Here is a 12844-nt window from a genome sequence, read left to right on the forward strand (position 1 = left end):
ACCAGAATAGTCTCTGCCCTCATAGAACTACAACCTAGTGATGTGTAACGTCTCCGTTTTCTTCATTTAGCTTCTGATCACACTCCTTCACACATGCCACAGAGAAATCCCCCCCGAACTCCTTGTGGACCAGTGATATACTCAATGGGCTCTGAAAGGGTGGCAATATTCTCCTAAATGTATAGGACTGCCCAGCTCTTAGGCTACTTACCAGCAGGCTCTGAGCTAACTGCTGCGGTACCTGGGTGGCTCAGTCCTTTAAGTGTCTGACTTAGGCCGAGGTCTGGATCTTGGAGTCCTGGGATCGAGACTCCCTGCGTCTGCTTCACCCTCTACCTCTCCCCCTACTCAAGTGCTCTCTTGTACTCATTCTCTCTCTCTCAAATAAATAAATCTTAAAAAAAAAAAAAAATCCCAAGCAGACTCCTCCCTGAGTACATTCAGGAAAGCCCTACTGGAGCTCACTCCCGTGACCCTGAAATCATGACCTGAGCTGAAACCAAGAGTTGGATCAACTGACTGAGCCATCCAGGTACCCCAATTTGTGAAATTTCTAACTCATTCTCAGCCGCCAAAAGTTTTACTGTAGTAAATTTGATTATAAATCTGAATTCCTTCAGTAATGAGAAATATATGCATTTATTTGGTTCCCCTCACCTCCCCTGTCATTCCTCATCTCTTTTGTAGTTCCCTCCTCACATTGGAGGGACCAGGACTCAATCCTTGGACCTCTTCTCTTCCCTGGAGAAGCAGGCTCCCCCGCGGGGATTCTGATACAGGACTCGATCCCAGGACCCCGGAATTCAGACCTGAGCCAAAGGCAGATGCTCAACCGCTGAGCCACTCAGGCGTCCCTAGTCTTTTGGCTTTAAACACCATCTTTAAATGAATGACCCACAGGTCTTTACCCTCAGCCAGACCTCATTTCTGCTCAACATCTTTACTTCAAACTCTAATACCTAAACTTAATTCCTTTTTTTTTTAAAGATTTTATTTATTTATTCATGAGAGAGACACACAGAGAGAGAGAGAGGCAGAGACACAGGCAGAGGGAGAAGAAGGCTCCATGCAGAGAGCCTGATGTGGGACTCAATCCCGGGTCTCCAGGATCATGTCCTGGACTGAAGGCAGCGCTAAACCGCTGAGCCACCGGGGCTGCCCCCAAACTTAATTCCTAATATCACTCCCTGAATCCCTTCCACCTATCATCTTCCCTCTAAGGTTGCTGACAGCCGGATCTTTCCAGTAGCTCAAGACAAATCTCTTTCTCTCATACCCCCTAGCTAAACTGTCAGTACATCCTGTTAGCTCTAGCTTCAAACTAGAACCAGAATTCGATCACATCTTGTTAAACTCGCACTGACACCATCCTGGTCCACTGCCATCACTTCTCATCTGGAGAACTGCAATAATTGATTGTATTGTCCTTTAGCCCAGAGCTTGTCATAGTTTCCTGTTTCATTGGGAGCAAAACTAAAATCCCTACAATGGCCCACAGAGCCAAATGCCTTTTCCCTAGCCTTTTGACTTCCTTCCCTATCTCTTCCCCCCAGATCCTGCTGTGCACACTGCCATCCTTGCTGTTTCTGGAACATGCAGACATGTTACTGCCTTAGGGCCTTTCCACTGATCACTCTCTCGTCTTGTATCACTCTTAAAGCTAATACCCATATGGCTTTGTCTCTTCACCTTCTTTAGGTCTTTACTTACTGTCAACTTCTCAATAAGGTTTGTCCTAACTACCTCACTTAAATTCCAATCTCCTCCTTACCTCAGTACTCCTGGTCCTCCTTGTCATGTTATACTTTTTTTTTAGTATAGCACTTACTATCATAATATACATTTTCTTCTTTTTTGTTTATTGCCTATTTCTGTCTGCAAAAATGTGAGCTTGGGAGACTTGGGGAGAAGAAGACAGGAATCTTTGTCACTGAGGTATCCCAGGCATCTAGCACAAAGCCTGATGCACAGTGGGTGCTCAGTAGTAATTGCTGAATGAATGAATAAGTGAAGACTAGTAAGAATAATTGACATCAGCACTAAATGACTGATATCAATAGACAGTATGAATGATCACAGTGGATAGAAGTAGAATCCCAAAGCCATAAGGTGCTTTAAAGCTCACCTGAGATCACTCATCTAAGAAATTTAGAAAAAGGGGGATCCCTGGGTGGCTCAGTGGTTTAGCGCCTGCCTTTGGCCCAGGGCGTGATCCTGTAGTCCCGGAATCGAGTCCCGCGTCGGGCTCCCGGCATGGAGCCTGCTTGTCTCTCTGCCTCTCTCTCTCTCTCTCTCTCTGTGTCTCTCATGAATGAATAAATAAAATCTTTAAAAAAAAAAAGAAATTTAGAAAATGGAACCAGAGAAATAAAAAGATTTATCAAAGATCATACTGTTAGTTCATGGCAAAGGAAAGACAATCTGGATCTTTTGGTTTAGTGGTTTTCCCCAGTTTTTACTGGTTCTGTCTCTCCTGTCCCCTAGGCTTAACCAAGACTTCTTGAGGCGCTGAAAGACAGCCTCTATCTAAGTGGAGATTGACTTATTTCTCCCTAGAAATGTAAACTAGTGTCTGAGGAAATGGTATCCTGATAGCCCCTACACCAGGTCCATGGACCCTGGAACAGACTGAGATCGGCCACCAGAATGCATGATAATGACCCCAGAACCTAAGGATCTGAGCACAGCTGGCTCCCAGAATCTATCACCCAACCCTCTATAGCCCCCTCTGTCTTCATAGGTGACATGCTTCTCACATGCAGTTAACTATAACATCAATCTAAATGTTCAAACACTTCAGAGGCAGTTCCTGTATTATAAAGGATGTTATTAGCCTTCATGGTATTGAACAAAAACACTACCCGGGAGGAAACAAATGTTGAACAGTCTCTTCTCAGTGGTCGGATTTCTGTTTCCTCTTTGCTTTATCCTCTTTCCCAAGATCCACTTCCTTTCCTTAGCCAACAGGAAAAATGACATTAGTGAGTACCCAAGTCCTTTATAACCAAAGTTAATTTCTACTTTTCTAAATGGTTGATTCTCAATCCTTTTTTCTAAATTCTTTTTTATTACAGAGGAAGAAGACCAAATAAAGGAAGAGGAAAAGAAAAGAAAAGAGTCTCAAAAGAAGAAAAACTGCCCCAAGAAAGAGCACAAAATTGAAGTTGTTTAGGTTCAGAGCAGCCGCCTATGACGTCACAGCCACAGATTCTTCCCACTAAGGAGATGGAGGAAGTGATCCACAGGAGCTACCTACCCACAGTAAATAAGAGGAAGAGATGGCCAAGAAAGCTGAAAGATGCATTTACAGACCAGACATGATGGTAACAACCATTAATGAAGGAAATACTGGGGAGAGGACTTCGTAACATTTTCGTAACGCAGCTCTATTTAAAAATATTTATTATGCCTATTAAGAGTGACGTGCCATGCTAGGTACAACGGTTTGTACAAAGGAATATAGGCAAAGTGGTGACAATAATAAGATAGGACAAAGAGCAAGAAGAGCCCGAATTACATTTATTATAATTTGCCGAGAGAAAAAATGCATTTTAATCACTTGTTTAAATGAGACTTATATAGTAATGTAGGAGACCTAATTGTCCTAATACATGATTGTTCAAACTACAATTAAATGTATTGCTGTTCCTTTTCTGAAATAAACATGAAATAGAAAGAATATTACATATTTTTACAGACGTAAGGTAGAAACTTTGAGTTGTTCACACTAAATGAAAATATCATTGCTTCAATGGGCTTTAAAACACGAATTTTTATGTTCTGCAGTGCAGTATGGCTTACAATGACATGAGTCTTTATAAACTTCTGACACTAGAACTATGTAAATTCATAATGTGTAAGCATCTAGGAAAAAGTGTTATTCTATGTCCATTTTTTCCCTAAAAGTGAAATGTCCTGTCATTTTCTTATAAATAGATATTAAATCATCATCATCAATACTGATAGCATTGTAGTGACAGAAAGGAATCCACAATACTGCCAAAGATACCGAACATGCATTTAGTAAGAATCCTAGCTTAGGTCTATATTGCTTTTGGCTATTGAGTTCCAGTTTGTAAAAGATTCAGTTCATCTATACTTGTCCCTGTCTTATACATTTTGCTGTCAAGCAAGAGTTAATAAAAGCAGTTCTCTGTCATAGGTAGATATGCATACTATTGTCAGCAGATCTTTTAGCAAAGTTAACCACAAAGTCACCCAGGTCATAGGTCAAAATACCAAAATTTAAATGGGCACATTTAGTTAGAAAGGGACCGACCATGCACTTTAAGGACAAAGAGATCTGGGTTTGAATCTACTCCAATCTTTCTTTGTGCCCTTTGGCAAATTACTTAATTTCTCCAAGCCCTGATGTTCTCCAAGAAAAATGAAGATTAAAAAAGACCTTTTTTGCTGGATTGATGAGTGGGTAAAACACGGTATATGTAAAATGTATAACTCAGTGCCTAAGACAGTTGTTCAAAAAGGCTAGTTGTTATTATTAGAAAGTATTGATATTCCTTCAGACCTTTAGGTTTCCTTGATACGGTTTTTCAGGAAAGCAGAAAAGTCTACAATATGGTTCAAAATACTTGGATGGTGCCCACCCACTTCATCCTCTAACTCATCTTACATTATATTGCATTAAGTGGGAATGGGAAGCACATAGCAAATTAATTAAGAGTATTTCAGGCCAGATGGTAAAAAAGAGACATGAAATTAAATCTCCCTAACATGTTTAATAGAATAACTGCCAAATCCCTGGGCTATTATTTTGTTGCCTAGAGCATAACCAATCTACCAAATCTATCAAGTTGCTTCTGAAGCAACTGTTCTAGTTATTCCCGTCATTGTATAACAGACATCACACTGAAAATAGGAATGTTGCCATTTCATGATTGCATATAAGTTGTAAATAAACTATCTCAGATACATAACATATTCCTAAACTTTATCCCCATCAAGCACACAATTGTTTTTCAAGTTTATTTAAGTTCTCTACACCCAACATGGGGCTCGAACTCTTGACTCCAAGATTAAGAGTCACAATCTTTTCCAACTGAGCCAGCCAGAGGCCTTAAAATTAATTTTTTAAAATAATTTAACAAACCTTCCATCTCTTAGTTCATTTAAGTGTTCTATCATTTCTGGCTTGCAGCCTGAATAGTAAATTGAATGAGAAACTTCTGAATCTTCCAGAGACTGGAAAGTATTGGGTATTCTCTCAAAAAATCCTGTTCTCAAAGCTTCCCATGCTGGATTCTTATAAAAAAGTTTGGATAAGTACCCTCCTGTTTTGATGTGTGCAATTAACAGAAGTTTAAATATATCCATGCCCTCTGAAAGTTACTATAAATATATAGATTTGCATCCCTTACATTTAATTCCCTAATGAGAATATCAGAAATAGACTTTGTTTAAACTCTGATCATGCTTGACAAAAACGTTCTCTTGCTTTAGTAGCAACTTCCGAGCAGCCACATACTAAAGAAAGAAACTCTGCTTCTCTTCATAGCATTTCTTTGTGCATCTCTAAAAGAATTACCTGTTTTTATTCTAACAGGTTTTCCATTTTGCAAAGTGTTTAAAAGGCAGTAAAGGAGAGCTAAGAATTGGGGAAATATGGTGGGTAAGAATTGCATGTATTTCAAACTCCTACTCTTGAAATCGTCAGACCCGTGTTGGAGTTAATGGGTCGCTTTCATGTCCACTCAGAGAATAAGAGTTAAACAAAGAAAAATGTTTGCTCAGATAAGAGAAAAATTCCATCAAGAAAAAAGAAAGATAGGAGAAAGAGGGAGAGAGAGAGACTCAAAGAAGATATAGTGTTTCCAACAAGTAAACATTTTATTTTGCTTTACAATAGGCAGGAAAACAAGCTACTGTTTGTTATTTTCCCAACTATCAGTATTTTAACTGATTAAAGACTAAAGTATTTTATTTCTCTTTGGTCTGATTTGGGAAGAAAGGCCAAGGACAGGAAATCTGAGTCACTCTATTCCTAGGAAAACCTTTGTATTGCAAGCACTCATAACAGTGATAAAATACACAGATGGGTTCAAAATGTTACCTCTGCATTTGTCCACCCAAATAAAATAATCATTGTGTAATCAGTTGGAAATCGAAGTAAATTTTTCTAGGAGTAAAACTAACGTTCCGTTATTTGTGCTACCTGGAAATAGGGAAAGAATAACAAAAGTTTACAAATAATGCAAAAGCCAACTTTACTCAATGGTTTTCAGCTTCGCTCAAACTTAATCTATTATTTGAAGAGCTAATCGGAAACTAGACCAACTAGCTTAAGTTTTAACTTGTTCCTCTTTCAACCCTAAGTCCTTCTGGAAAAAAAAAAGACACAAAAGTACAAGGAAAAGTCTAGAAGGCTTGCAGAAAATAATAAAATAGAAAAATGTGAACAGATGAGTGAGCTGTGTTTTTTCCCAACGTCAGAATAGATTAATCCTGTCCTAGATAATCCAGAAGTGACTCTTCAGTGTCTAACTATGTGCTCAGACCAGACCCCCCCATGCTATGTACTGTATTTGGGTCATTAATCTTCTGGGAACTGGTTTTCTCCCAGAAATCACACATCACCTTCCCTGAGTCAGAAATATCTCCAGTGCTTCATCCCTTAGTTTTCCACCCACTGGACAAAGCTTATAAAACTACTAGTGGGGCTATGTTTATTTAAAATACTGGTGGCATCAATTAATCAATTAAGAACATAAAACCATGGGTGAACTAGGGAATTAGAAAGAGAACACAAGAGGCAAAAACACGTGCTTTCAACCAGTCTTCAGGACCTGGCACAAGGTGAAATTAGAGGAGCCACAGACTAAAGATGCTAAATAGGGATGAAGAGGGCTTCATGGACCACTGCCTGCAATTTTCAAAGGCACAGCTTTCAGGTTTCAAAGGAACCAGTTGGCATCAATTACAAGATGGTTTTCTAGATCCCACAGACTTTCCCATCTATGGTTTACAAAAGAATTAGCCATATAGAAAATTAGTTGCATGACTATTTTCTGATTTCTCCCTAGGGTAGTAAATAGCCAGTGCCATCTCATTGCAAAGAAGAGAAGCTCATTCATTATGTTAATTGGTATCTTAGGGAAGGTGTTGACAAATTACAGCCACGTGGGGAAAATTCAGTTGCCCATTTGTTTTTGTAAATAAAGTTGGATTGGCACACAGCCATGCTCATTCATTTATGTATCATCTATGACTGCTTTTGAGCTACAATGGCAGGGTTCAGTAGTTATGCCAAATACCACGTGGCCTTCAAAGCCAAAAATATTTACTACCTGGTCCTTCATAGAAAAGTTCGTTACCAAAAAAAATAAAAAATAAAAAAAAAATAAAAAAAAAAATAAAGAAAAGTTCGTTACCTCTATGTTAGGTAATTAGAGCTTAATTCTCCTATAGAACGCCCATTGAGAAAGGCTGCTGGTGTGTGACTGAAGCAATAAATCCAAGAAAGAAACTGTGACTCTCTCAAAACCTACCTCAAATGTGGGAATGGAGAATGAAAACTGAAACTCAATGAAAACTAGACTAATAACTGGACCTAGCGAAAATGACCTACCACTCTGAAGGAGGTGGTAGCACTGCGCAAAAATAAAATGTCTGCCCATGCCTTCCATACCGATCTACATGAGTTTATGTTAGTAACTATATCCATTAATTCTACTCCTGTCATTTTTTCTTTGACTTGTCAGCTTCCTCGGATTTTTTTATCTGACGTGTCATGTCATGTTTGTCTTTACTCATTTCAGCTTCTTCGGAAGTTAAATTAAGAAAAAAATGTTGTTTCTCTATATGTCCCTTGGAATTAATTCAAGTTTTGGGAATAAGGTAATCTTAGGAAAGAAGTCATGTGACATGAATATGGACTGTTTAACACATGGCATTGAAGATGTGAAAAAAAAAGGCACTCATATATGACTGATGAGATTATATATTAATCTAATCTCTGTGGGAGATGATTTAGCAGTAGCAAATAAAGTCACAAAAGCAAATTACTTTGACCTAGTATTTCTACTTTTAGGAAATTATCCCTCAGATATACATCACTGAAATATTTAGAAAATGAGCCATGTAAAAGATTATTCTTTGCAGTATTGTCTTTTTACCAAAAGATTGAAAATAACCTAAATATCCCTCAGTTGGGGACTAGTTAAATATATAAGGTACATGCACCAATGGAATATTGTGTAACCATTAAAAAAAGAATGAGATATATATTTATGCACTAACTCGGCAACTCATTTGTTTATTTTTTTAACAAAACCCTATTAAGCACCTACTATATTCTAAACAAAGAGGACACAAAATGGGCAAAACAAAGTTCCTTCTCATATGGGATGCCAACAATAAACAAATAAAAATGTATATACTGTGTCAAACAGGGTAAAATAAAACAATGTAAGGGGGATAGGTAGTGACCCAGTTTGTTGCTCTTTTAATTAGGATTGTCAGGGAAGTTCTCAAAGTTTAGGTGGCATTTAAACAGAGACCTGAAAGAAGTGAGGAAATTAGCCACATGTATATCTGGAGAAAGAACTATCCAGAGATAGAGCTCCTATATAAAGTCCCTGAGATGCCACATTTAAGGCACAAACCGGAGGCTGTTGATGAGGGGACACATATATAGAGACACCTAGATAGAGGTGTCAGATGAGACCTGACAGGTAGTGCAAGGAATCAGAATCCTTTTGGTGTACACCAAAAGTAAAGAATGTGACTTTTCCTCTCTGTGTCATGGGAAGCCATCAAAGGGTCCAGAATAGATGAATGACATGATCTGACTTTTTTTTAAGGATCACTCTGGTTGATTCACTCGTTAGTCAGAAATCTATTGCCTTAATAGAATCAAGGACACTAGCTCGAAGCACGGTGATCATAGAGGAAGTAGCAAGATATATTTGCATTCTGGATATATTTTAGATGATATCCAAAAACACTGCTTAATTAAATGTTAAGAATAATGTGTGTTACCATTTGTGTTTAAAACAGAAGGAGATGGGATCCCTGGGTGGCGCAGCGGTTTGGCGCCTGCCTTTGGCCCAGGGCGCGATCCTGGAGACCCGGGATCGAATCCCACATCGGGCTCCCGGTGCATGGAGCCTGTTCCTCCCTCTGCCTGTGTCTCTGCCGCGCGCGCTCTCTCTCTCTCTGTGACTATCATAAATAAATAAAAAATTAAAAAAAAAAAAAAAAAACAGAAGGAGATGACAGCCAGCAAGAAGAACAAAATGTTGCCATTTGCAATGATGTGGATGGAACTAGAAAGTATAATGCTAAGTGAAATAAGTCAGTCAGAGAAAGACAAATATCATATGATTTCACTCATATGTGGAATTTGAGAAACAAAACAGATGAATATAGGGGAAGGGAAGAAAAAATAAGATGAAAACAGAGAAGGAGGCAAACCATAAGAGACTCTTAACTATAGGAAACAAAGGGTTGATGGGGGGGAAGGGGTTGAGGATGGGGCAACTGGGCACTAAGGAGGGCACATGATGGAATGAGCACTGGGTGTTATGTGCAACTGATGAATCACTAAATTCTACCTCTGAAACTGATGATACACTATACGTTAATTAAATTGAATTTAAATTTAAAAAATAGTTGGAGATGATAGATAAATATCATTGCTTGTAAATACATAAATTCTCTGAAAGAATAAATAAGAAATTGATAACTTTATTTGCCTCTGGGAAGGAAAACTAAGGGTCTGGGGAACAAGAGTGGGAAAGAGACTTTTCAATGTACAGTCTTTTGTGTCTTTTGAACTTTGAACAATGTGATGTGTAAATGATTTTTTTAATTAATTATTAAAATTAAAATTTTTAAGCTTAGCAAACAAAAACATGATCTATAATTTGTATGGACTATATCTTTATCTACTAGAATTTTAAAAATAATTAAAGGAAAGAAAAATAGATAAAAAACTTTGAATCAAACCTTTCAAAACACCATTTGATCCTTCTCCCTTCAAGTTATATGAAGTTGATATCCTACTAACATAAAAAGAAATCCAATTTGAGTTAACAAATATAATCTTTTATTCCCTTGGAAATTACCTTAAAATTTGCTGCCTTCTTTTTGTAATTTTCTTCAAACCTTTGGTAATTCTTAGTCTATTTTCATATACTCTTTCTTTTAACTACCTACAGTTGTCATCTAGTATTAAGTAATTCAAAAAGTACATGGAAAATAAAGTATATAGCTAAATTCTGTAAGACTTTAAAGTTTGGGAAAATATTACTTCAACATGAGAGCAATTCAAAGTCTATGATAATGCTGAATGACACAAGGACAATATTTACTTATCCTTAGCATTAGACTGAGTTACTCAGGATAAGCTATGCTATGCTATTCATTATAAAAAAAAATACAAAAAGAAAGAAGAAAAATCTCAATAGGCTTGAAACACTATATTACTTCTATAAGAGTTGAATGTGGTTGGCAGTTTTGTCTGTGGGTTGCTAGGTTACTCAGGTCCACGTGAGGACTCAGACAAAGGCTACTTCCGTCTTGTGGATGCCTCTTCAACACAGGTCATCCATGGAAAAAAAGGAGGAGAGCTCTGAGTGAGATTTTTATGCACCAGATCTGAAAATGCATATATCCTTTCCACCAGTTTTCCACTGGCCAGAACTAGTGATATGATATACTATAAGACCCAACTACAAGGAGCTGGGAAATACCTCTTCCAGTGTGCTCAAGACAAAAATAAAATGGTTTGGTGAGCACATAACACTATCTCTGTCCATTGATGACTCAAGAAAATATATAACTTAAAACAAATATATCTCAATAATGTTTATTGAATTTTAATGTTTACATATTTTATTCAATCTTGCCGAATCCAAAATGATCTTCCATTGACCATTACTATTGTTAGAATACCCATGTATAGTTTATATGAGTATTCTGGAATTCTATGTAGAGAAGTCATTTTAACTTACATCTTTAAGAATTTATTTTCTAAAGAAACATTCTTCTGAGCCTAAGTGGATTCTCAAAACCTCTCAGATTCCAAAGCCTACCTTCCTACATTTAGAGCAGTCAAATATGGACTTCTGAAATAGATATGTATAAACTGTCTCAAAATTGAGTAAATCTGAGGCACTTGGCTTACTCAGCCAGTAAAGCATGTGATTCTTGATCTTGGGGTGTGAATCTGAGCCCACATTGGGTGTAGAGATAACTTTTAAAAATATTTTTAAAAATTTAATAAAATCTTGATCAATTTAATAAAGTATAATTATGAAAAATAGTACATGTGTCTATACTCATATGCAAACTTCCATATACTATTATGAATTAACTTGTGTATATGCACTTTGTTTTCTTAATGAAATTGTATACAGCAAACATTTTTTTTCTGCAACAGTGCTTTACACGTAATCAGCATTCAGTTAAAATGAGCTACTCAATACAAATACATTACTTTAACTGCTTCAAAGGACCTTCTCTCTTCTAAGTTACCCTTCAATATTTACTCTTATCACATAAAATATGAGTCAAATATAATAAATTATATTTGTTTAATATTTATTATATTTTAATAAATATAAATTTATTTATGAAACAAATATTTATATTTGTGAAACAAATATTTATTGTGTACCTACAATGTGCCAGAGAGTGTGGAGACTGATAGGAACAAACTAAGAGAGAGATATTGTCCTACCCTCATGGAATTTACAGCTTATAAGGGTGATGAATAAATATTTACAATATGTTATAGTAAATGTATATGCTGTATATGCTGTCAAAAGTACAGTGATTTTGGAAGCACTTAGGAGAGGAAAAGAGAGAATAAGAACTTCCTACAAAAGTTTTGCCTGAAATAATTAACAACATCTTAGAACATGACAGTAGGTCCCAAGAAGTTATCATTACAAAGTCAATTGTACTTCTTTTCAAGGCACCTAATACCTTATGCTAAGAAATACATTGTTCTCTCAGCTTCTATTATGGTTATAGTTTGCTGAGAAAGTGAGTACTTTTGTATTCATCTATTTATTCGTTACACTGTGATATGGCCTTTTTTCCCTTGGCTGTATCAAGAATTAGACTACTCTACACTTTTTAAATCTTATAATCAATGAAGATTACTAGTAAATTTATATAGTTATGTCTTCAATAGGTGACTATCTGAATTTATCAAACCACAATTAATTGTTTAAGCTTTAATGGTCAATCATTAAAGGTAGATTTGTAATTTAATTTCTCAAATTTGAGGTCAAAATTCATTATACACAGGCTTTCACCATGAACAGTCTTCTCTGCACATGTTCTTAAAATGCTTAATCCTGTTCCATTATAAAGGGAGAGCTAGGAACTCAAAAGGAATAGATTTAGTTCCAGATAGATTTTTTTTTTTAATTAACATTGTGCCTAACACTAAAATTAAAGGCTTCTATTGTCCCTGATATGTGGCTCTACCCTATGGTATATGACATTTGTAGTGGTTTGGTAGGGCTGCCATAACAAAACATCCCAGACTGTGTGTCTCTAAATAACAGAAATTTGGGATGCCTGGATCTCAAGCCTCAGTGGTTGAGCATCTGCCTTTGGCTCAGGTCATGATCCCGTGAGTTCAAGGATCAAGTCCCACATCGGGCTCCCTGCAGGGAGCCTGCTTCTCCCTCTGCCTGTGTCTCTGCCTCTCTCTCTCTGTGTCTCTCATGAATATATAATAAATCTTAAAAAATAATAATAATAACAGAAATTTATTTGCTCTCAGTTCTGGAGGCTAGAAGTGTAAGATCGTGGTGTTCTGAGTTTACATTGGAGGGCCATTCTCCAGCACCCCAGTATCTCTTCTTCT

General features: G+C 37.0%; 1 protein-coding gene and 1 pseudogene across 1 annotated transcript in view; one reads left to right on the top strand and one right to left on the bottom strand.

The window, feature by feature from the left end:
* The window catches only part of SMIM31 (small integral membrane protein 31), a 61351-nt gene extending 57388 nt beyond the window's left edge, over positions 1–3963 (top strand). The window contains exon 2 of the transcript XR_012006237.1: positions 3075–3963. The gene's annotated coding sequence lies outside the window, so the exon portion shown is untranslated. The remainder of the gene's footprint in view (positions 1–3074) is intronic.
* Positions 1–12844, bottom strand: part of LOC140603180 (tripartite motif-containing protein 60-like) — a 213277-nt pseudogene that overhangs the window by 88203 nt on the left and 112230 nt on the right.

This window comes from Canis lupus, chromosome 13 (genome assembly GCF_048164855.1).
Source record: "Canis lupus baileyi chromosome 13, mCanLup2.hap1, whole genome shotgun sequence".
NCBI classification, from domain to species: domain Eukaryota; kingdom Metazoa; phylum Chordata; class Mammalia; order Carnivora; family Canidae; genus Canis; species Canis lupus.